Genomic DNA, 25751 nt, shown 5'->3' on the forward strand with positions numbered 1-25751 from the left:
AGCATGAGATGTGATATCCAACTCCTTCCTATTCCAATCCTGAGACTCTTCTGATAGCATGAGATGTGATATCTCAATGCTTCTAATACCAAACCTGAGATCCTTCCGATAGCATGAGATGTGATATCTCAATGCTTCTAATACCAAACCTGAGATCCTTCCTATAACATGAGATGTGATATCCAAATCCTTCCCCTTCCAAACCTGAGACCCTCCCTTTAGCATGAGATGTGATATCCAACTCCTTCCCATTCCATTCCTGAGACCCTTCTGATAGCATGAGATGTGATATCTCAATGCCTCTAATACCAAACCTGAGATCCTACCTCTAACATGAAATGTGATATCCAACTCTTTCCCCTTCCAAACCTGAGAGCCTTCCTATAGCATGAGATGTGATATCCAAGTCCTTCCCATTCCAATCCTGAGACCCTTCCTATAGCTAGAGATGTGATATCCAACTCCTTCCCATTCCAATCCTGAGACCCTTCCGATATCATGAGATGTGATATCTCAAAGCTTCTAATATCAAACTTGAGACCCTCCCAATAGCATGAGATGTGATATCCAAGTCCTTCCCATTCCAATCCTGAGACCCTTCCTATAGCATGAGATGTGATATCTCAATGCTTCTAATACCAAACCTGAGACCCTTCCTATAACATGAGATGGGAATATCCAACTCCTTCCCATTCCAATCCTGAGACCCTTTCCATAGCAGAGATGTGATATCCAAGTCCTTCCCCTTCCAAACCTTAGACCCTTCCTTTATCATGAGATGTGATATCCAAGTCCTTCCCATTCCAATCCTGAGACCCTTCCTATAGCTTGAGATGTGATATCCAACTCCTTCCCATTCCAATTCTGAGACCCTTCCTATACTATGAGACTTGATATCTCAATGCTTCTAATACCAAACCTGAGACCCGGAATATAACATGAGATGTGATATCCAAATCCTTCCCCTTCCAAACCTTAGACCCTTCCTTTATCCTGAGATGTGATATCCAACTCTTTCCCATTCCAATCCTGAGACCCTTCCGATATCATGAGATGTGATATCTCAAAGCTTCTAATATCAAACTTGAGACCCTCCCTATAGCATGAGATGTGATATCCAAGTCCTTCCCATTCCAATCCTGAGACACTTCCTATAGCATGAGATGTGATATCTCACTGCTTATACCAAACCTGAGACCCTTCCCATAGCATGAGATGTGATATCCAACTCCTTCCCATTCCAATCCTCAGACCCTTCCTATAGCATGAGATGTGATATCTCAATGCTTCTAATATCAAACTTGAGACCCTACCTATAGCATGAGATGTGATATCCAACTCCTTCCCATTCCAATCCTGAGACCCTTTTGATAGCAGAGATGTGATATCTCAATGTTTATACCAAACCTGAGACCCTTCCTACGGCATGAGATGTCATATTCAACTCCTTCCCATTCCAATCCTGAGACCCTTCCTATAGCATGAGATGTGATATCCAACTCCTTCCCATTCCAATCCTGAGACCCTTCCTATAGCATGAGATGTGATGTCTCAATGCTTCTAATACCAAACCTGAGATCCTTCCTATAACATGAGATGTGATATCCAACTCCTTCCATTCCAATCCTGAGACCCTTCCTATAGCATGAGATGTGATATCTCAATGCTTATACCAAACCTGAGACCCTTCCTATAGCATGAGATGTGATATCCAACTCCTTCCCATTCCAATCCTGAGACCCTTCCTATAGCCTGAGATGTGATATCTCAATGCCTCTAATACCAAACCTGAGATCCTTCCTCTAACATGAAATGTGATATCCAACTCCTTCACTTTCCAAACCTGAGACCCTTCCTATAGCATGAGATGTGATGTCTCAATGCTTCTAATACCAAACCTGAGATCCTTCCTATAACATGAGATGGGATATCCAACTCCTTCCCATTCCAATCCTGAGACACTTCCGATAGCATGAGATGTGATATCTCAATGCTTCAAATATCACAACTGAGACCCTCCATATAGCATGATATGTGATATCTAAGTCCTTCCCATTCCAATCCTGAGACCCTTCCTATAGCATGAGATGTGATATCTCAATGCTTCTACCAAACCTGAGACCCTTCCTTTAGCATGAGATGTGATATCCAACTCCTTCCCATTCCAATCCTGAGACCCTTCCTATAGCATGAGATGTGATATCTCAATACTTCTAATACCAAACCTGAGATCCTTCCGATAACATGAGATGTGATATCTCAATACTTCTAATACCAAACCTGAGATCCATCCTATAACATGAGATGTGATATCCAAATCCTTCCCCTTCCAAACCTGAGACCCTCCCTTTAGCATGAGATGTGATATCCAACTCCTTCCCATTCCAATCCTGAGACCCTTCTGATAGCATAAGATATGATATCTCAATGCTTCTATACCAAACCTGAGATCCTTCTGATAGCATGAGATGTGATATCTCAATACTTCTAATACCAAACCTGAGATCCTTCCTATAACATGAGATGTGATATCCAAATCCTTATCTTCCAAACCTGAGACCCTCCCTTTAGCATGAGATGTGATATCCAACTCCTTCCCATTCCAATCCTGAGACTCTTCTGATAGCATAAGATATGATATCTCAATGCTTCTATACCAAACCTGAGATCCTTCTGATAGCATGAGATGTGATATCTCAATACTTCTAATACCAAACCTGAGATCCTACCTCTAACATGAAATGTGATATCCAACTCTTTCCCCTTGCAAACCTGAGAGCCTTCCTATAGCATGAGATGTGATATCCAAGTCCTTCCCATTCCAATCCTGAGACCCTTCCTATAACATGAGATGTGATATCCAACTCCTTCCCATTCCAACCTGAGACCCTTCCTATAGCATGAGATGGGATATCAAACTCCTTCCAAATCCAATCCCGATACCCTTCCGATAGCATGAGATGTGATATCCCAATGCTTCTACCAAACCTGAGACCCATACTATGGCATGAGATGTGATATCAAACTCATTCCCATTCTAATCCTGAGACCCTTCCTATAGCTTGAGATGTGATATCCAACTCCTTCCCATTCCAATTCTGAGACCCTTCCTATACCATGAGACTTGATATCTCAATGCTTCTAATACCAAACCTGAGACCCGTCCTATAACATGAGATGTGATATCCAAATCCTTCCCCTTCCAAACCTTAGACCCTTCCTTTATCATGAGATGTGATATCCAACTCCTTCCCATTCCAATCTTGAGACCCTTCCGATATCATGAAATGTGATATCTCAATGCTTCTAATATCAAACTTGAGACCCTCCCTATAGCATGAGATGTGATATCCAAGTACTTCCCATTCCAATCCTGAGACCCTTCCTATAGCATGAGATGTGATATCTCAATGCTTCTAATACCAAACCTGAGACCCTTCCTATAACATGAGATGGGAATATCCAACTCCTTCCCATTCCAATCCTGAGACCCTTCCGATAGCAGAGATGTGATATCTCAATGCTTATACCAAACCTGAGATCCTTCCTATAACATGAGATGTGATATCCAACTCCTTCCCATTCCAATCCTGAGACACTTCCTATAGCATGAGATGTGATATCTCACTGCTTATACCAAACCTGAGACCCTTCCTATAGCATGAGATGTGATATCCAACTCCTTCCCATTCCAATCCTGAGACCCTTCCTATAGCATGAGATGTGATATCTCAATGCTTCTAATATCAAACTTGAGACCCTCCCTATAGCATGAGATGTGATACCCAAGTCCTTCCCATTCCAATCCTGAGACACTTCCTATAGCATGAGATGTGATATCTCAATGCTTCTAATACCAAACCTGAGACTCTTCCTATAACATGAGATGGGATATCCAACTCCTTCCCATTCCAATCCTGAGACCCTTTCGATAGCAGAGATGTGATATCCAAGTCCTTCCCCTTCCAAACCTTAGACCCTTCCTTTATCATGAGATGTGATATCCAACTTCTTCCCATTCCAATCTTGAGACCCTTCCGATATTATGAAATGTGATATCTCAATGCTTCTAATATCAAACTTGAGACCCTCCCTATAGCATGAGATGTGATATCCAAGTCCTTCCCATTCCAATCCTGAGACCCTTCCTATAGCATGAGATGTGATATCTCAATGCTTCTAATACCAAACCTGAGACCCTTCCTATAACATGAGATGGGAATATCCAACTCCTTCCCATTCCAATCCTGAGACCCTTCCGATAGCAGAGATGTGATATCTCAATGCTTATACCAAACCTGAGATCCTTCCTATAACATGAGATGTGATATCCAACTCCTTCCCATTCCAATCCTGAGACACTTCCTATAGCATGAGATGTGATATCTCACTGCTTATACCAAACCTGAGACCCTTCCTATAGCATGAGATGTGATATCTCAATGCTTCTAATATCAAACTTGAGACCCTCCCTATAGCATGAGATGTGATACCCAAGTCCTTCCCATTCCAATCCTGAGACACTTCCTATAGCATGAGATGTGATATCTCAATGCTTCTAATACCAAACCTGAGACTCTTCCTATAACATGAGATGGGATATCCAACTCCTTCCCATTCCAATCCTGAGACCCTTTCGATAGCAGAGATGTGATATCTCAATGTTTATACCAAACCTGAGACCCTCCCTACGGCATGAGATGTCATATACAACTCCTTCCCATTCCAATCCTGAGACCCTTCCTATAGCATGAGATGTGATATCCAACTCCTTCCCATTCCAATCCTGAGACCCTTCCTATAGCATGAGATGTGATGTCTCAATGCTTCTAATACCAAACCTGAGATCCTTCCTATAACATGAGATGTGATATCCAACTCCTTCCATTCCAATCCTGAGACCCTTCCTATAGCATGAGAAGTGATATCTCAATGCTTATAACAAAACCTGAGACCCTTCCTATAGCATGAGATGTGATATCCAACTCCTTCGCATTCCAATCCTGAGACCCTTCCTATAGCCTGAGATGTGATATCTCAATGCCTCTAATACCAAACCTGAGATCCTTCCTCTAACATGAAATGTGATATCCAACTCCTTCACTTTCCAAACCTGAGAGCCTATCTATAGCATGAGATGTGATATCCAAGTCCTTCCCATTCCAATCCTTAGACCCTTCCTACAGCATGCAATATGATATCTCAATGATTTTAATAAAAAACCTGAGACCCGTCATATTACATGAGATGGGATATCCAACTCCTTCCCATTCCAATCCTGAGACCTTTCCGATAGCAGAGATGTGATATCTCAATGCTTATACCAAACCTGAGAACCTTCCTATGGCCTGAGATGTCATATACAACTCCTTCCCATTCCAATCCTGAGACACTTCCGATAGCAGAGATGTGATATCTCAATGTTTATACCAAACCTGAGACCGTTCCTATAACATGAGATGTGATATCCAACTCCTTCCCGTTCCAAACCTGAGACCCTTCCTTTAGCATGAGATGTGATATCCAGCTCCTTCCCATTCCAATCCTGAGACACTTCCGATAGCATGAGATGTGATATCTCAATGCTTCTAATATCAAAACTGAGACCCTCCCTATAGCATGATATGTGATATCTAAGTCCTTCCCATTCCAATCCTGAGACCCTTCCTATAGCATGAGATGTGATATCTCAATGCTTATCCTTGATTCCTGTAGTAAATTGATTTCCTTTGCAGGCCGACTCCTGTCACGAATGCCTTGTCTGCATGCATTCTCTCCTGCCCATTCTCTCACCGTGGCTATTTGCCTACCCCCTTCCTCTCTCAGTGGATGGACTTCTCCATCCTAGCCTCCTACCACTCAACTCCGCCTACTTGGAGAATTCAACATGAACCTGTATGCTTCCTGACCTGGACTTTTATGAGATCTGCAACTCTTCATGTCGCTGGCCCTACACACTGCAGGGAATACTCAGGATTTTCTGATCTCAGACCTCCCCCTCTGTAACCCTCTCAACAATCCTCTCCCGTGGTGATCAAGTTCTCATCTCCAAAGAAGGCTAACTGCCAGCTGTTCCTCCTCAGAGGAGTTCTCCCTTTCTGTCCCTGCTCCCTGCACAGTTTCGCGTTGCAAACACTCGCTTCCCTGCTCTCTGGTTTAGACGCTTTTCCTTCTCAGAGGCCTTCTTCCTTTCTGCCCTTTTCGCGTTGCAAGTACTCGCTTCCCAGCTCTCTGGTTTAGACGCGTGTTCCCTGCCTTCTCTCCTCTTCCCGCTGCCTTCAAATCAAAAAATGAGCTCCAAAAGATACACAGTGCTCAGAATGCTCTATAACACCCATTATTCAACATATAGCTGTAACCCGCTAGACGTATTGAAACGTGCTAAAAACGAGCAGAAACAGCTAGAAAATGTACTTTCCTCGCGTTTTGGTAAATGCGAATTCTGGTGGATTCCCATTTTGTACTCTGTTCGTGCGTTTGTTCAGTCGAATCCTGGTCTTTTGAACCACTCTTCTCCCATACAAGGGAGGGTCAAAATGTGTTGTTCACAGGCTGAATTTATACTGCTGAAATACTCGCTTCCCTGCTCTCTGGTTTAGACGCGTGTACCCTGCATTTACCAAAACGCGAGGGAAGTACATTTTCTAGCTGTTTTTGCTAGTTTTTAGCACGTTTCAATACGTCTAGCGGGTTACAGCTATATGTTGAATAATGGGTGTTATAAAGCATTCTGAACACTGTATCTTGTGGTACAAATTGGAAGGCTGTAGCAAGAGGAGAGAAGGCAGGGAACACGCATCTCAACCAGAGAGCTGGGAAGCGAGTACATGCAACGCGAAACGGTGCAGGGAGCAGGGACAGAAAGGATGAACACCTATGAGGAGGAGCAGCTGGTAGTTAGCCTGCATAGGAGAGAAGAATGTGATCACTAGGGGAGTGCAGCCTGTAAACTAGAAGGAACGATGAACAAAGGGCGACTGCATTAACAGATGGCAAATACACGTTCCAAAACAGTCAGGAAAGCTGATAATGCCTTGAAGATTTCAGCCGTATACATTCAGCCTGTGAACAGCAGTAGATGTTGACCCCCCCTCCCTAGTATGGGAGAACAGTGGTTAAAAACTTCAGGATTCGACACAAACGCACGGACACAGTACATACAACATGGGAACCCACCAGAATTCGCATTTACAAAAACGCGAGGGAAGTACATTTTCTAGCTATTTTTGCTAGTTTTTAGCACGTTTCAATACGTCTAGCGGGTTACAGCTATATGTTGAATAATGGGGTTATAAAGCATTCTGAACACTATCTTGTGGAGCTCATTGGAAGGCTGTAGGAAGAGTAGAGAAGGCAGGGAACACGCATCTAAACCAGAGAGCTGGGAAGCGAGTACATGCAACGCGAAACGGTGGAGGGAGCAGGGACAGAAAGGTGGAACGCCTCTGAGGAGGAGCAGCTGGTAGTTAGCCTGCTCTGGAGAGGAGAATGTGATCACCACGGGAGTGCAGCCTTGAAACAAGAACGGACGATGAAAACATGCTGACTGGAATAACAGATGGCAAATACACTTTCCAGAACAGTCGGTTTACCCGATAATGCATTGACGATTTCAGCAGTATACATTCAGCCTGTGAACAGTAGATTTTGATCCCTCCTTGTATGGGTGACGAGTGGTTAAAAACATCAGGATTCGACTGAACAAATGCACGAACAGAGTACAAAATGGGAATCCACCAGAATTCGTATTTACCAAAACGCGTGGAAAGAACATTTTCTAGCTATTTTTGCTAGTTTTTAGCACTTTTCAATACGTCAAGCGGGTTACAGCTATATCTTGAATAATGGGTGTTATAAAGCATTCTGAGCACCGTGTATCTTTTGAAGCTCATTTGTTGATTTGAAGGCAGCGGGAAGAGGAGAGAAGGCAGGGAACACACGTCTAAACCAGAGAGCTGGGAAGCGAGTTGTTCTCTGCAACGCGAAACGATGCAGAGAACAAGCACAGAAAGGAAGAAGGAAAAGCGTCTAAACCAGAGAGCAGGGAAGCGAGTGTTTGCAACGCGAAACGGTGCAGAGAGCAGGGACAGAAAGGGAGAACTCCACTGAGGAGGAACAGCTGGTAGTTAGCCTTCTTTGGAGATGAGAACTTGATCACCACGGGAGAGGATTGTTGAGAGGGTTACATAGGGGGATGTCTGAGATCAGAAAATCCTGAGTATTCCCTGCAGTGTGTAGGGCCAGAGACATGAAGAGTTGCAGATCTCGTAAAAGTCCAGGTCAGGAAGCATACAGGTTCATTTTGAATTCTCCAAGTAGGCGGAGTTGAGTGGTAGGAGGCTAGGATGGAGAAGTCCATCCACTGAGAGAGGAAGGGGGTAGGCAAATAGCCACGGTGAGAGAATGGCCAGGAAAGAGAGAATGCATGCAGACAAGGCATTCGGGAGAGGAGTCGGCCTGCAAAGGAAAGCAATTTACTACAGGAATCAAGGATACTCCCCCTCAAGAACGGTGGATCTGGGCATGGAGAGGAACTTGTCATCAGGGAGGAAAGTGTCAGAGCTCGAGACAGCGCTGGCCGTCATCCATGTCTCGGTTAGACCAAGGACATCAAGGTCGGGTTCTTCCAGGAAATGGCAGATGTCAGATGAGTGTTAACTGAGTGAGAGTTGAGAGTGGGGAGGGGTACAAATCAGTAATCCTTGCGGAGGTGTAGAAGGAGCCTGACCTAGGGCACATGAGGAAGGTGAGAGGAAAGGAAGCAGAAGAAGGGAGAGAAGACACAGCAGGAGTGCATTATCAATCCGGGAGCTAGGAGTGGTGAGGTTAGACGGGGAGGTCTGAGTCTCAGGATTTGAATGGGAAGTTCGATATCACATGTCATGCTATAGGAAGAGTCTCAGGATTGGAATGGGAAGGAGTTGGATATGATATCTCTTGTTATAGGGAGGGTCTCAGGTTTGGTATTAGAAGAACTGAGATATCAAATCACATCCTATCGGAAGGGTCTCGGGTTTGGTATTGGAAGAAATGAGATTTCAAATCTCAGGCTGTGGGAATGGTCTCGGGTATGGTATTGGAAGGGGTGAAAAATCACATTTCATGCTACAGGAAGGGTCACAAGGTTGGAATGGGAAGGAGTTGGATTTCACATATTCTACGGGAAGGGCCTCAGGTTTGGTATTAGAAGCATAGAGATATCACATCTCATGTTATAGGAAGGGTCTCGATTGGAATGGGTAGGAGTTGGATATCACATCTCATGTTATAGGGAGGGTCTCAGTTTTGATATTAGAAGCATTGAGATATCACATATGCTATTGGAAGGGTCTCAGTATTGGAATGGGAAGGAGTTGGATATCACATCTCATGTTATAGGGAGGGTCTCAGTTTTGATATTAGAAGCATTGAGATATCACATATGCTATTGGAAGGGTCTCAGTATTGGAATTGGAAGGAGTTGGATATCACATCTCATGCTATCGGAAGGGTCTCAGGATTGGAATGGGAAGTAGTTGGATATCACATATGCTAAAGAAAAGGTCTCAGGTTTGGAATGGGAAGGAGTTGGATATCACGTCTCATGTTATAGGAAGGGTCTCAGGATTGGAATGGGAAGGAGTTGAATATCACATCTCATGCTAAAGGAAGGGTCATCAGGTTCGGTATAAGCATTGAGATATCACATCTCTGCTATCGGAAGGGTCTCAGGATAGGAATGGGAAGGACTTAGATTTCACATCTCATACTATATGGAGGGTCTCAGTTTTGATATTAGAAGCATTGAGCTATCACATCTCATGCTATCGGAAGGGTCTCAGGATTGGAATGGGATGGAGTTGGATATCACATCTCAAGCTATCTCAGGATTGTAATGGGAAGGAGTTTGATATCACATATCAAGCTATAGGAAGGGTCTCAGGTTTGGAAGGGGAAGGATTTGGATCTCACATCTCAAGCTATCTCAGGATTGGAATGGGAAGGAGTTTGATATTTCATCTCAAGCTATAGGAAGGGTCTCAGGTTTGGAAAGGGAAGGATTTGGATTTCACATCTCATGTTATAGGATGGTTCTCATGTTTGGTTTTAGAAGCATTGAGATATCACATCTCATGCTATGGGAAGGGTCTCAGGTTTGGAATGGGAAGGAGTTGGATATCACATTTCATGCTAAAGGAAAGGTCTCAGGTCTGGAAGGGGAAGGATTTGGATCTCACATCTCATGTTTTAGGACGGGTCTCAGGTTTGGTATTAGAAGCATTGAAATATCACATCTCATGGTATAGGAAGGGTCCCAGGATTGGAATGTGAAGGAGTTGGATATCACATTGAATGGCAAGAAGTTTGATATCACATCTCAAGCTATAGGAAGGGCCTCAGGTTTGGAAAGGGAATGATTTGGATTTCACATCTCATGTTATAGGATGGTTCTCATGTTTGGTTTTAGAAGCATTGAAATATCACATCTCATGCTATCGGAAGGGTCTCAGGTTTGGAATGGGAAGGAGTTTGATATCACATCTCATGTTAGAGGTAGGATCTCAGGTTTGGTATTAGAGGCATTGAGATATGACATCTCATGCCATCAGAAGGGTCTCAGGATTGGAATGGGAAGGAGTTGGATATCACATCTCATGCTAAAGGGAGGGTCTAAGGTTTGGAAGGGGAAGGATTTGGACATCACATCTCATGTTATTGGAAGGATCTGAGGTTTGGTATTAGAAGCATTGAGATATCACATCTCTTGCTATCGGAAGGGTCTCAGGTTTGGTATAAGCATTGAGATATCACATCTCTGCTATCGGAAGGGTCTCAGGATTGGAATGGGAAGGATTTGGATATCACATCTCATGTTATAGGAAGGGTCTCAGGTTTGGTATTAGAAGCATTGAGATATCACATCTCATGCTATAGGAAGGGTCTCAGGAATGGAATGGGAAGGACTTGGATATCACATCTCATGCTATAGGAAGGGTCTAAGGTTTGGAAGGGGAAGGATTTGGATATCACATCTCATGTTATTGGACCGGTCTCAGGTTTGGTATTAGAAGCATTGAGATATCAAGTCTCATGGTATAGGACGGGAGTTTGATATCACATCTCATGCCATGGTATGGGTCTCAGGTTTTGTAGAAGCATTGGGATATCACATCTCATGCTATCGGAAGGGTATCAGGATTGGATTTGGAAGGAGTTGGATATCCCATCTCATGCTATAGGAAGGGTCTCAGGTTGGAATAGAAGGAGTTGGATATCACATCTCATGTTATAGGAAGGGTCTCAGGATTGGAATGGGAAGGACTTGGATATCACATCTCATGTTATAGGAAGGATCTCAGGTTTTGTATTAGAAGCATTGAGATATCACATCTCATGCTATAGGAAGGGTCTCAGGATTGGAATGTGAAGGATTTGGATCTCACATCTCATGCTAAAGGAAGGGTCTCAGGTTTGGTATAAGCATTGAGATATCACATCTCTGCTATCGGAAGGGTCTAAGGATTGGATTGGGAAGGAATTGGATATCCCTTCTCATGCTATAGGAAGGGTCTCAGGTTGGAATGGGTAGGAGTTGGATATCACATCTCATGTTATAGGAAGGGTCTCAAGATTGAAATGGGAAGGATTTGGATATCACATCTCATGTTATACGATGTATCTCATGTTATCGGACGGGTCTCAGGTTTGGTATTAGAAGCATTGAGATATCACATCTCATGGTATAGGAAGGGTCTCAGGATTGGAATGGGAAGGAGTTGGATCTCCCTTCTCATGCTACAGGAAGGGTCTCAGGTTGGAATGGGAAGGAGTTGGATATCACATCTCGTTATAGGAAGGGTCTCAGGATTGGAATGGGAAGGAATTGGATATCACATCTCATGCTAAATGAAGGGTCTCAGGTTTGGAAGGGGAAGGATTTGGATATCATATCTCATGTTATAGGACGTATCTCATGTTATAGGACGGGTCCCAGGTTTGGTATTAGAAGCATTGAGATATCACATCTCATGGTATAGGAAGGGTCTCAGGATTGGAATGGGAAGGAGTTGGATCTCCCTTCTCATGCTACAGGAAGGGTCTCAGGTTGGAATGGGAAGGAGTTGGATATCACATCTCGTTATAGGAAGGGTCTCAGGATTGGAATGGGAAGGAATTGGATATCACATCTCTTGCTATAGGAAGGGTCTCAGGTTTGGAAGGGGAAGGATTTGGATATCATATCTCATGTTATAGGACCGGTCCCAGGTCTGGTATTAGAAGCATTGAGATATCACATCTCATGCTATAGGAGGAGTCTCAGGATTGGAATGGGAAGGAGTTGGATATCACGTCTCATGTTATAGGAAGGGTCTCAGGATTAGAATGGGAAGGAGTTGGATATCACATCTCATGCTAAAGGAAGGGTATCAGGTTTGATAGAAGCATTGAGATATCTCATCTAATGCTATAGGAAGGAACTCAGGATTGGAATGGGAAGGAGTTGGATATCACATCTAATGCCATAGGAAGGGTCATCAGGTTTGGTATAAGCATTGAGATATCACATCTCTGCTATCGGAAGGGTCTCAGGAAAGGAATGGGAAGGACTTAGAATTCACGTCTCATACTATAGAGAGGGTCTCAGTTTTGATATTAGAAGCATTGAGCTATCACATCTCATGCTATCGGAAGGGTCTCAGGATTGGAATGGGATGGAGTTGGATATCACATCTCAAGCTATCTCAGGATTGGAATGGGAAGGAGTTTGATATTTCATCTCAAGCTATAGGAAAGGTCTCAGGTTTGGAAAGGGAAGGATTTGGATTTCACATCTCATGTTATATGATGGTTCTCATGTTTGGTTTTAGAAGCATTGAGATATCACATCTCATGCTATCGGAAGGGTCTCAGGTTTGGAAAGGGAAGGATTTGGATTTCACATGTTATAGGATGGTTCGCAGGTTTGGTTTTAGAAGCATTACATTATAACATCTCATGCTATAGGAAGGGTCTCAGGTTTGGAATGGGAAGGAGTTGGATATCACATCTCTGCTATCTGAAGGGTCTCAGGATTGGAATGGGAAGGAGTTGGATATCCCATCTCGTTATAGGAAGGGTCTCAGGTTTGGTATTAGAAGCAATGAGATATCACATCTCATGCTATAGGAAGGGTCTAAGGTTTGGAAGGGGACGGATTTGGGTATCACATCTCATGTTATAGGACCGGTCTCAGGTTTGGTATTTGAAGCATTGAGATATCAAGTCTCATGGTATAGGACGGGTCTCAGAATTGGAATGAGAAGGAGTTGGATATCACATCTCAAGCTATAGGAAGGGTCTCATGATTGGAATGGGAAGGAGTTGGATATCACATCTCATGTTATAGGAAGGGTCTCAGGATTGGAATGGGAAGGACTTGGATATCACATCTCATTCTATAGGAAGGCTCTCAGGGTTGGAAGGGGAAGGAGTTGGATATCACATTTCATGTTAGAGGTATGATCTCAGGTTTGGTTTTAGAGGCATTGAGATATCACATCTCATGCTATAGGAAGGGTCTCAGGAATGGAATGGGAAGGACTTGGATATCACATCTCATGATAAAGGAAGGGTCTAAGGTTTGGAAGGGGAAGGATTTGGATATCACATCTCATGTTATTGGACCGGTCTGAGGTTTGGTATTAGAAGCATTGAGATATCAAGTCTCATGGTATAGGACGGGAGTTTGATATCACATCTCATGCCATGGTATGGGTCTCAGGTTTTGTAGAAGCATTGGGATATCACATCTCATGCTATCGGAAGGGTATCAGGATTGGATTTGGAAGGAGTTGGATATCCCATCTCATGCTATAGGAAGGGTCTCAGGTTGGAATAGAAGGAGTTGGATATCACATCTCATGTTATAGGAACGGTCTCAGGATTGGAATGGGAAGGACTTGGATATCACATCTCATGCTGTAGGAAGGGTCTCAGGTTTGGAAAAGGAAGGAGTTGGATATCACATTTCATGTTAGAGGTAGGATCTCAGGTTTGGTATTAGAGGCATTGAGATATCACATCTCATGCTATCAGAAGGGTATCAGGATTGGAATGGGAAGGAGTTGGATATCACATCTCATGCTAAAGGGAGGGTCTCAGGTTTGGAATGGGAAGGATTTGGATATCACATCTCATGTTATAGGAAGGACCTTAGGTTTGGTATTAGAAGCATTGAGATATCACATCTCATGCTATAGGAAGGGTCTCGGGATTGGAATGGGAAGGAGTTGGATATCACATCTCATGTTATAGGAAGGATCTCAGGTTTGGTATTAGAAGCATTGAGATATCACATCTCATGCTATAGGAAGGGTCTCAGGATTGGAATGGGAAGGAGTTGGATATCACATCTCATGTTATAGGAAGGATCTCAGGTTTGGTATTAGAAGCATTGAGATATCACATCTCATGCTATAGGAAGGGTCTCAGGATTGGAATGGGAAGGAGTTGGATATCACATCTCATGCTATGGGAAGGGTCTCAGGTTTGGTATAAGCATTGAAATATCACATCTCTGCTATCGGAAGGGTCTCAGGATTGGAATGGGAGGAGCTGGATATCACATCTCATGCTAAAGGAAGGGTCTCAAGTTTGGAAGGGGAAGGATTTGGATATCACATCTCATGTTATAGGACGGGTCTCAGGTTTGGTATTAGAAGCATTGTGATATCACATCTCATGCTATAGGATGTGTCTCAGGATTGGAATGGGAAGGAATTGGATATCACATCTCATGCTATAGGAAGGGTTTCAGGTTTGGTAGAAGCATTGAGATATCACATCTCATGCTATAGGAAGAGTCTCAGGTTTGGGAAGGGAAGGATTTGGATTTCACATCTCATGTTATAGGATGGTTCTCATGTTTGGTTTTTGAAGCATTGAGATATCACATCTCATGCTATCGGAAGGGTCTCAGGTTTGGAATGGGAAGGAGTTGGATATCACATCTCATGTTATAGGAAGGGTCTCAGGTTTGGAATGGGAAGGAGTTGGATATGACATCTCTTGTTATAGGGAGGGTCTCAGGATTTGAATGGTAAGGAGTTGGATATCACATCTCATGTTATAGGAAGGATCTCAGGTTTGGTATTAGAAGCATTGAGATATCACATCTTATGCTATAGGAAGGGTCTCAGGATTGGAATGTGAAGGATTTGGATATCACATCTCATGCTAAAGGAAGGGTCTCAGGTTTGGTAGAAGCATTGAGATATCACATCTCATGCTATAGGAAGGGTCTCAGGATTTGAATGGCAAGGAGTTGGATATCACATCTCATGCCATAGGAAGGGTCTCAGGTTTGGTATAAGCATTGAGATATCACATCTCTGCTATCGGAAGGTTCTCAGGATTGGATTGGGAAGGAGTTGGATATCCCTTTTCATGCTATAGGAAGTGTCTCAGGTTGGAATGGGAAGGAGTTGAATATCACATCTCATGTTATAGGAAGGGTCTCAGGTTTGGTATTAGAAGCATTGAGATATCAAGTCTCATGGTATAAGAAGGGTCTCAGAATTGGAATGGGAAGGAGTTGGATATCACATCTCAAGCTATAGGAAGCGTCTCAGGATTGGAATGGGAAGGAGTTTGATATCACATCTCATGCCATAGTTTGGGTCTCAGGTTTGGTAGAAGCATTGGGATATCACATCTCAGAAGGGTCTCAGGATTGGAATGGGAAGGAGTTGGATATCACATTTCATGTTATAGGAAGGGTCTCAGGATTGGAATGGGAAGGACTTGGATATCATATCTCATGCTATAGGAAGGCTCTCAGGTTTGGAAGGGGAAGGAGTTGGATATCACATTTCATGTTAGAGGAAGGATCTCAGGTTTGGTATTAGAGGCCTTGAGATATCACATCTCATGCTATAGGAAGGGTCTCAGGATTGGAATGGGAAGGAGTTGGATATCACATCTCAAGCTATAGGAAGGGTCTCAGGTTTGGTATAAGCATTGAGATATCACATCTCAGAAGGGTCTCAGGATTGGAATGGGAAGAAGTTGGATATCACATCTCATGCTATAGGAAGGGTCTCAGGTTTGGTATAAGCATTGAGATATCACATCTCATGCTATAGGAAGGGTCTCAGGGTTGGAATGGGAAGGAGTTGTATATGACATCTCATGCCATAGGAAGGGTCTCAGGTTTGGTATAAGCATTGAGATATCACATCACTGCTATCGGAAGGGTCTCAGGATTGGAATGGGAAGGAGTTGGATATCCCATCTCATGTTATAGGAAGGGTCTCAGGTTTGGTATTAGAAGCATTGAGATATCACATCTTATGCTATAGGAAGGGTCTCAGGGTTGGAATGGGAAGGAGTTGTATATGACATCTCATGCCATAGGAAGGGTCTCAGGTTTGGTATAAGCATTGAGATATCACATCTCTGCTATCGGAAGGGTCTCAGGATTGGAATGGGAAGGAGTTGGATATCCCATCTCATGTTATAGGAAGGGTCTCAGGTTTGGTATTAGAAGCATTGAGATATCACATCTCATGCTATAGGAAGGGTCTCAGGATTGGAATGGGAAATAGTTGGATATCACATCTCATGCTATAGGAAGGGTCTCAGGTTTGGTATAAGCATTGAGATATCACATCTCATGCTATAGGAAGGGTCTCAGGATTGGAATAGGAAGGATTTGGATATCACATCTTATGCTATAGGAAGGGTCTCAGGATTGGAATGGGAAGGTGTTGGATATCACATCTCATGCTATAGGAAGGGTCTCAGATTTGGTATAAGCATTGAGATATCACATCTCATGCTATAGGAAGGGTCTCAGGATTGGAATGGGAAGGAGTTGTATATGACATCTCAGGCCTTAGGAAGGGTCTCAGGTTTGGTATAAGCATTGAGATATCACATCTCTGCTATCGGAAGGGTCTCAGGATTGGAATGGGAAGGAGTTGGATATCCCATCTCATGTTATAGGAAGGGTCTCAGGTTTGGTATTAGAAGCATTGAGATATCACATCTCATGCTATAGGAAGGGTCTCAGGATTGGAATGGGAAGAACTTGGATGTCACATCTCATGCTATAGGGAGGGTCTCAAGTTTGATATTAGAAGCATTGAGATAACAAATCTCATGATATCGGAAGGGTCTCAGGATTGGAATGGGAAGGAGTTGGATATCACATCTCATGATAAAGGAAGGGTAAAGGTTTGGAAGGGGAAGGATTTGGATATCACATCTCATGTTATAGGACGGGTCTCAGGTTTGGTATTAGAAGCATTGAGATATCAAGTCTCATGGTATAAGAAGGGTCTCAGAATTGGAATGGGAAGGAGTTGGATATCACATCTCAAGCTATAGGAAGCGTCTCAGGATTGGAATTGGAAGGAGTTTGATATCACATCTCATGCCATAGTATGGGTCTCAGGTTTGGTAGAAGCATTGGGATATCACATCTCATGCTATCGGAAGGGTATCAGTATTGGATATGGAAGGAGTTGGATATCCCATCTCATGCTATAGGAAGGGTCTCAGGTTAGAATGGGAAGGAGTTGGATATCACATTTCATGTTATAGGAAGGGTCTCAGGATTGGAATGGGAAGGACTTGGATATCATATCTCATGCTATAGGAAGGCTCTCAGGTTTGGAAGGGGAAGGAGTTGGATATCACATTTCATGTTAGAGGAAGGATCTCAGGTTTGGTATTAGAGGCCTTGAGATATCACATCTCATGCTATAGGAAGGGTCTCAGGATTGGAATGGGAAGGAGTTGGATATCACATCTCAAGCTATAGGAAGGGTCTCAGGTTTGGTATAAGCATTGAGATATCACATCTCATGCTATAGGAAGGGTCTCAGGATTGGAATGGGAAGAAGTTGGATATCACATCTCATGCTATAGGAAGGGTCTCAGGTTTGGTATAAGCATTGAGATATCACATCTCATGCTATAGGAAGGGTCTCAGGGTTGGAATGGGAAGGAGTTGGATATCACATTTCATGCTAAAGGAAAGGTCTCAGGTCTGGAAGGGGAAGGATTTGGATCTCACATCTCATGTTTTAGGACGGGTCTCAGGTTTGGTATTAGAAGCATTGAAATATCACATCTCATGGTATAGGAAGGGTCCCAGGATTGGAATGTGAAGGAGTTGGATATCACATTGAATGGCAAGAAGTTTGATATCACATCTCAAGCTATAGGAAGGGCCTCAGGTTTGGAAAGGGAATGATTTGGATTTCACATCTCATGTTATAGGATGGTTCTCATGTTTGGTTTTAGAAGCATTGAAATATCACATCTCATGCTATCGGAAGGGTCTCAGGTTTGGAATGGGAAGGAGTTTGATATCACATCTCATGTTAGAGGTAGGATCTCAGGTTTGGTATTAGAGGCATTGAGATATGACATCTCATGCCATCAGAAGGGTCTCAGGATTGGAATGGGAAGGAGTTGGATATCACATCTCATGCTAAAGGGAGGGTCTAAGGTTTGGAAGGGGAAGGATTTGGACATCACATCTCATGTTATTGGAAGGATCTGAGGTTTGGTATTAGAAGCATTGAGATATCACATCTCTTGCTATCGGAAGGGTCTCAGGTTTGGTATAAGCATTGAGATATCACATCTCTGCTATCGGAAGGGTCTCAGGATTGGAATGGGAAGGATTTGGATATCACATCTCATGTTATAGGAAGGGTCTCAGGTTTGGTATTAGAAGCATTGAGATATCACATCTCATGCTATAGGAAGGGTCTCAGGAATGGAATGGGAAGGACTTGGATATCACATCTCATGCTATAGGAAGGGTCTAAGGTTTGGAAGGGGAAGGATTTGGATATCACATCTCATGTTATTGGACCGGTCTCAGGTTTGGTATTAGAAGCATTGAGATATCAAGTCTCATGGTATAGGACGGGAGTTTGATATCACATCTCATGCCATGGTATGGGTCTCAGGTTTTGTAGAAGCATTGGGATATCACATCTCATGCTATCGGAAGGGTATCAGGATTGGATTTGGAAGGAGTTGGATATCCCATCTCATGCTATAGGAAGGGTCTCAGGTTGGAATAGAAGGAGTTGGATATCACATCTCATGTTATAGGAAGGGTCTCAGGATTGGAATGGGAAGGACTTGGATATCACATCTCATGTTATAGGAAGGATCTCAGGTTTTGTATTAGAAGCATTGAGATATCACATCTCATGCTATAGGAAGGGTCTCAGGATTGGAATGTGAAGGATTTGGATCTCACATCTCATGCTAAAGGAAGGGTCTCAGGTTTGGTATAAGCATTGAGATATCACATCTCTGCTATCGGAAGGGTCTAAGGATTGGATTGGGAAGGAATTGGATATCCCTTCTCATGCTATAGGAAGGGTCTCAGGTTGGAATGGGTAGGAGTTGGATATCACATCTCATGTTATAGGAAGGGTCTCAAGATTGAAATGGGAAGGATTTGGATATCACATCTCATGTTATAGGACGTATCTCATGTTATAGGACGGGTCCCAGGTTTGGTATTAGAAGCATTGAGATATCACATCTCATGGTATAGGAAGGGTCTCAGGATTGGAATGGGAAGGAGTTGGATCTCCCTTCTCATGCTACAGGAAGGGTCTCAGGTTGGAATGGGAAGGAGTTGGATATCACATCTCGTTATAGGAAGGGTCTCAGGATTGGAATGGGAAGGAATTGGATATCACATCTCATGCTAAATGAAGGGTCTCAGGTTTGGAAGGGGAAGGATTTGGATATCATATCTCATGTTATAGGACGTATCTCATGTTATAGGACGGGTCCCAGGTTTGGTATTAGAAGCATTGAGATATCACATCTCATGGTATAGGAAGGGTCTCAGGATTGGAATGGGAAGGAGTTGGATCTCCCTTCTCATGCTACAGGAAGGGTCTCAGGTTGGAATGGGAAGGAGTTGGATATCACATCTCGTTATAGGAAGGGTCTCAGGATTGGAATGGGAAGGAATTGGATATCACATCTCTTGCTATAGGAAGGGTCTCAGGTTTGGAAGGGGAAGGATTTGGATATCATATCTCATGTTATAGGACCGGTCCCAGGTCTGGTATTAGAAGCATTGAGATATCACATCTCATGCTATAGGAGGAGTCTCAGGATTGGAATGGGAAGGAGTTGGATATCACGTCTCATGTTATAGGAAGGGTCTCAGGATTAGAATGGGAAGGAGTTGGATATCACATCTCATGCTAAAGGAAGGGTATCAGGTTTGATAGAAGCATTGAGATATCTCATCTAATGCTATAGGAAGGAACTCAGGATTGGAATGGGAAGGAGTTGGATATCACATCTAATGCCATAGGAAGGGTCATCAGGTTTGGTATAAGCATTGAGATATCACATCTCTGCTATCGGAAGGGTCTCAGGAAAGGAATGGGAAGGACTTAGAATTCACGTCTCATACTATAGAGAGGGTCTCAGTTTTGATATTAGAAGCATTGAGCTATCACATCTCATGCTATCGGAAGGGTCTCAGGATTGGAATGGGATGGAGTTGGATATCACATCTCAAGCTATCTCAGGATTGGAATGGGAAGGAGTTTGATATTTCATCTCAAGCTATAGGAAAGGTCTCAGGTTTGGAAAGGGAAGGATTTGGATTTCACATCTCATGTTATATGATGGTTCTCATGTTTGGTTTTAGAAGCATTGAGATATCACATCTCATGCTATCGGAAGGGTCTCAGGTTTGGAAAGGGAAGGATTTGGATTTCACATGTTATAGGATGGTTCGCAGGTTTGGTTTTAGAAGCATTACATTATAACATCTCATGCTATAGGAAGGGTCTCAGGTTTGGAATGGGAAGGAGTTGGATATCACATCTCTGCTATCTGAAGGGTCTCAGGATTGGAATGGGAAGGAGTTGGATATCCCATCTCGTTATAGGAAGGGTCTCAGGTTTGGTATTAGAAGCAATGAGATATCACATCTCATGCTATAGGAAGGGTCTAAGGTTTGGAAGGGGACGGATTTGGGTATCACATCTCATGTTATAGGACCGGTCTCAGGTTTGGTATTTGAAGCATTGAGATATCAAGTCTCATGGTATAGGACGGGTCTCAGAATTGGAATGAGAAGGAGTTGGATATCACATCTCAAGCTATAGGAAGGGTCTCATGATTGGAATGGGAAGGAGTTGGATATCACATCTCATGTTATAGGAAGGGTCTCAGGATTGGAATGGGAAGGACTTGGATATCACATCTCATTCTATAGGAAGGCTCTCAGGGTTGGAAGGGGAAGGAGTTGGATATCACATTTCATGTTAGAGGTATGATCTCAGGTTTGGTTTTAGAGGCATTGAGATATCACATCTCATGCTATAGGAAGGGTCTCAGGAATGGAATGGGAAGGACTTGGATATCACATCTCATGATAAAGGAAGGGTCTAAGGTTTGGAAGGGGAAGGATTTGGATATCACATCTCATGTTATTGGACCGGTCTGAGGTTTGGTATTAGAAGCATTGAGATATCAAGTCTCATGGTATAGGACGGGAGTTTGATATCACATCTCATGCCATGGTATGGGTCTCAGGTTTTGTAGAAGCATTGGGATATCACATCTCATGCTATCGGAAGGGTATCAGGATTGGATTTGGAAGGAGTTGGATATCCCATCTCATGCTATAGGAAGGGTCTCAGGTTGGAATAGAAGGAGTTGGATATCACATCTCATGTTATAGGAACGGTCTCAGGATTGGAATGGGAAGGACTTGGATATCACATCTCATGCTGTAGGAAGGGTCTCAGGTTTGGAAAAGGAAGGAGTTGGATATCACATTTCATGTTAGAGGTAGGATCTCAGGTTTGGTATTAGAGGCATTGAGATATCACATCTCATGCTATCAGAAGGGTATCAGGATTGGAATGGGAAGGAGTTGGATATCACATCTCATGCTAAAGGGAGGGTCTCAGGTTTGGAATGGGAAGGATTTGGATATCACATCTCATGTTATAGGAAGGACCTTAGGTTTGGTATTAGAAGCATTGAGATATCACATCTCATGCTATAGGAAGGGTCTCGGGATTGGAATGGGAAGGAGTTGGATATCACATCTCATGTTATAGGAAGGATCTCAGGTTTGGTATTAGAAGCATTGAGATATCACATCTCATGCTATAGGAAGGGTCTCAGGATTGGAATGGGAAGGAGTTGGATATCACATCTCATGTTATAGGAAGGATCTCAGGTTTGGTATTAGAAGCATTGAGATATCACATCTCATGCTATAGGAAGGGTCTCAGGATTGGAATGGGAAGGAGTTGGATATCACATCTCATGCTATGGGAAGGGTCTCAGGTTTGGTATAAGCATTGAAATATCACATCTCTGCTATCGGAAGGGTCTCAGGATTGGAATGGGAGGAGCTGGATATCACATCTCATGCTAAAGGAAGGGTCTCAAGTTTGGAAGGGGAAGGATTTGGATATCACATCTCATGTTATAGGACGGGTCTCAGGTTTGGTATTAGAAGCATTGTGATATCACATCTCATGCTATAGGATGTGTCTCAGGATTGGAATGGGAAGGAATTGGATATCACATCTCATGCTATAGGAAGGGTTTCAGGTTTGGTAGAAGCATTGAGATATCACATCTCATGCTATAGGAAGAGTCTCAGGTTTGGGAAGGGAAGGATTTGGATTTCACATCTCATGTTATAGGATGGTTCTCATGTTTGGTTTTTGAAGCATTGAGATATCACATCTCATGCTATCGGAAGGGTCTCAGGTTTGGAATGGGAAGGAGTTGGATATCACATCTCATGTTATAGGAAGGGTCTCAGGTTTGGAATGGGAAGGAGTTGGATATGACATCTCTTGTTATAGGGAGGGTCTCAGGATTTGAATGGTAAGGAGTTGGATATCACATCTCATGTTATAGGAAGGATCTCAGGTTTGGTATTAGAAGCATTGAGATATCACATCTTATGCTATAGGAAGGGTCTCAGGATTGGAATGTGAAGGATTTGGATATCACATCTCATGCTAAAGGAAGGGTCTCAGGTTTGGTAGAAGCATTGAGATATCACATCTCATGCTATAGGAAGGGTCTCAGGATTTGAATGGCAAGGAGTTGGATATCACATCTCATGCCATAGGAAGGGTCTCAGGTTTGGTATAAGCATTGAGATATCACATCTCTGCTATCGGAAGGTTCTCAGGATTGGATTGGGAAGGAGTTGGATATCCCTTTTCATGCTATAGGAAGTGTCTCAGGTTGGAATGGGAAGGAGTTGAATATCACATCTCATGTTATAGGAAGGGTCTCAGGATTGGAATGGGAAGGATTTGGATATCACATCTCTTGCTATAGGAAGGGTCTCAGGATTGGAATGGGAAGGATTTGGATATCACATCTCATGTCATAGGAAGGATCTCAGGTTTGGTATTAGAAGCATTGATATATCACATCTCATGCTATAGGAATGGTCTCAGGATTGGAATGGGAAGGAGTTGGATATCCCATCTCATGTTATAGGAAGGGTCTCAGGTTTGGTATTAGAAGCATTGAGATATCACATCTCATGCTATAGGAAGGGTCTCAGGATTGGAATGGGAAGGACTTGGATGTCACATCTCATGCTATAGGGAGGGTCGTAAGTTTGATATTAGAAGCATTGAGATAACAAATCTCATGATATCGGAAGGGTCTCAGGATTGGAATGGGAAGGATTTGGATATCACATCTCATGTTATAGGACGGGTCTCAGGTTTGGTATTAGAAGCATTGAGATATCAAGTCTCATGGTATAAGAAGGGTCTCAGAATTGGAATGGGAAGGAGTTGGATATCACATCTCAAGCTATAGGAAGCGTCTCAGGATTGGAATGGGAAGGAGTTTGATATCACATCTCATGCCATAGTTTGGGTCTCAGGTTTGGTAGAAGCATTGGGATATCACATCTCAGAAGGGTCTCAGGATTGGAATGGGAAGAAGTTGGATATCACATCTCATGCTATAGGAAGGGTCTCAGGTTAGAATGGGAAGGAGTTGGATATCACATTTCATGTTATAGGAAGGGTCTCAGGATTGGAATGGGAAGGACTTGGATATCATATCTCATGCTATAGGAAGGCTCTCAGGTTTGGAAGGGGAAGGAGTTGGATATCACATTTCATGTTAGAGGAAGGATCTCAGGTTTGGTATTAGAGGCCTTGAGATATCACATCTCATGCTATAGGAAGGGTCTCAGGATTGGAATGGGAAGGAGTTGGATATCACATCTCAAGCTATAGGAAGGGTCTCAGGTTTGGTATAAGCATTGAGATATCACATCTCAGAAGGGTCTCAGGATTGGAATGGGAAGAAGTTGGATATCACATCTCATGCTATAGGAAGGGTCTCAGGTTTGGTATAAGCATTGAGATATCACATCTCATGCTATAGGAAGGGTCTCAGGGTTGGAATGGGAAGGAGTTGTATATGACATCTCATGCCATAGGAAGGGTCTCAGGTTTGGTATAAGCATTGAGATATCACATCACTGCTATCGGAAGGGTCTCAGGATTGGAATGGGAAGGAGTTGGATATCCCATCTCATGTTATAGGAAGGGTCTCAGGTTTGGTATTAGAAGCATTGAGATATCACATCTTATGCTATAGGAAGGGTCTCAGGGTTGGAATGGGAAGGAGTTGTATATGACATCTCATGCCATAGGAAGGGTCTCAGGTTTGGTATAAGCATTGAGATATCACATCTCTGCTATCGGAAGGGTCTCAGGATTGGAATGGGAAGGAGTTGGATATCCCATCTCATGTTATAGGAAGGGTCTCAGGTTTGGTATTAGAAGCATTGAGATATCACATCTCATGCTATAGGAAGGGTCTCAGGATTGGAATGGGAAATAGTTGGATATCACATCTCATGCTATAGGAAGGGTCTCAGGTTTGGTATAAGCATTGAGATATCACATCTCATGCTATAGGAAGGGTCTCAGGATTGGAATAGGAAGGATTTGGATATCACATCTTATGCTATAGGAAGGGTCTCAGGATTGGAATGGGAAGGTGTTGGATATCACATCTCATGCTATAGGAAGGGTCTCAGATTTGGTATAAGCATTGAGATATCACATCTCATGCTATAGGAAGGGTCTCAGGATTGGAATGGGAAGGAGTTGTATATGACATCTCAGGCCTTAGGAAGGGTCTCAGGTTTGGTATAAGCATTGAGATATCACATCTCTGCTATCGGAAGGGTCTCAGGATTGGAATGGGAAGGAGTTGGATATCCCATCTCATGTTATAGGAAGGGTCTCAGGTTTGGTATTAGAAGCATTGAGATATCACATCTCATGCTATAGGAAGGGTCTCAGGATTGGAATGGGAAGAACTTGGATGTCACATCTCATGCTATAGGGAGGGTCTCAAGTTTGATATTAGAAGCATTGAGATAACAAATCTCATGATATCGGAAGGGTCTCAGGATTGGAATGGGAAGGAGTTGGATATCACATCTCATGATAAAGGAAGGGTAAAGGTTTGGAAGGGGAAGGATTTGGATATCACATCTCATGTTATAGGACGGGTCTCAGGTTTGGTATTAGAAGCATTGAGATATCAAGTCTCATGGTATAAGAAGGGTCTCAGAATTGGAATGGGAAGGAGTTGGATATCACATCTCAAGCTATAGGAAGCGTCTCAGGATTGGAATTGGAAGGAGTTTGATATCACATCTCATGCCATAGTATGGGTCTCAGGTTTGGTAGAAGCATTGG

The sequence above is a fragment of the Ambystoma mexicanum genome, chromosome 5q, assembly GCF_040938575.1.
Source record: "Ambystoma mexicanum isolate Mex_15411 chromosome 5q, UKY_AmexF1_1, whole genome shotgun sequence".
Taxonomy (NCBI): Eukaryota; Metazoa; Chordata; class Amphibia; order Caudata; family Ambystomatidae; genus Ambystoma; species Ambystoma mexicanum.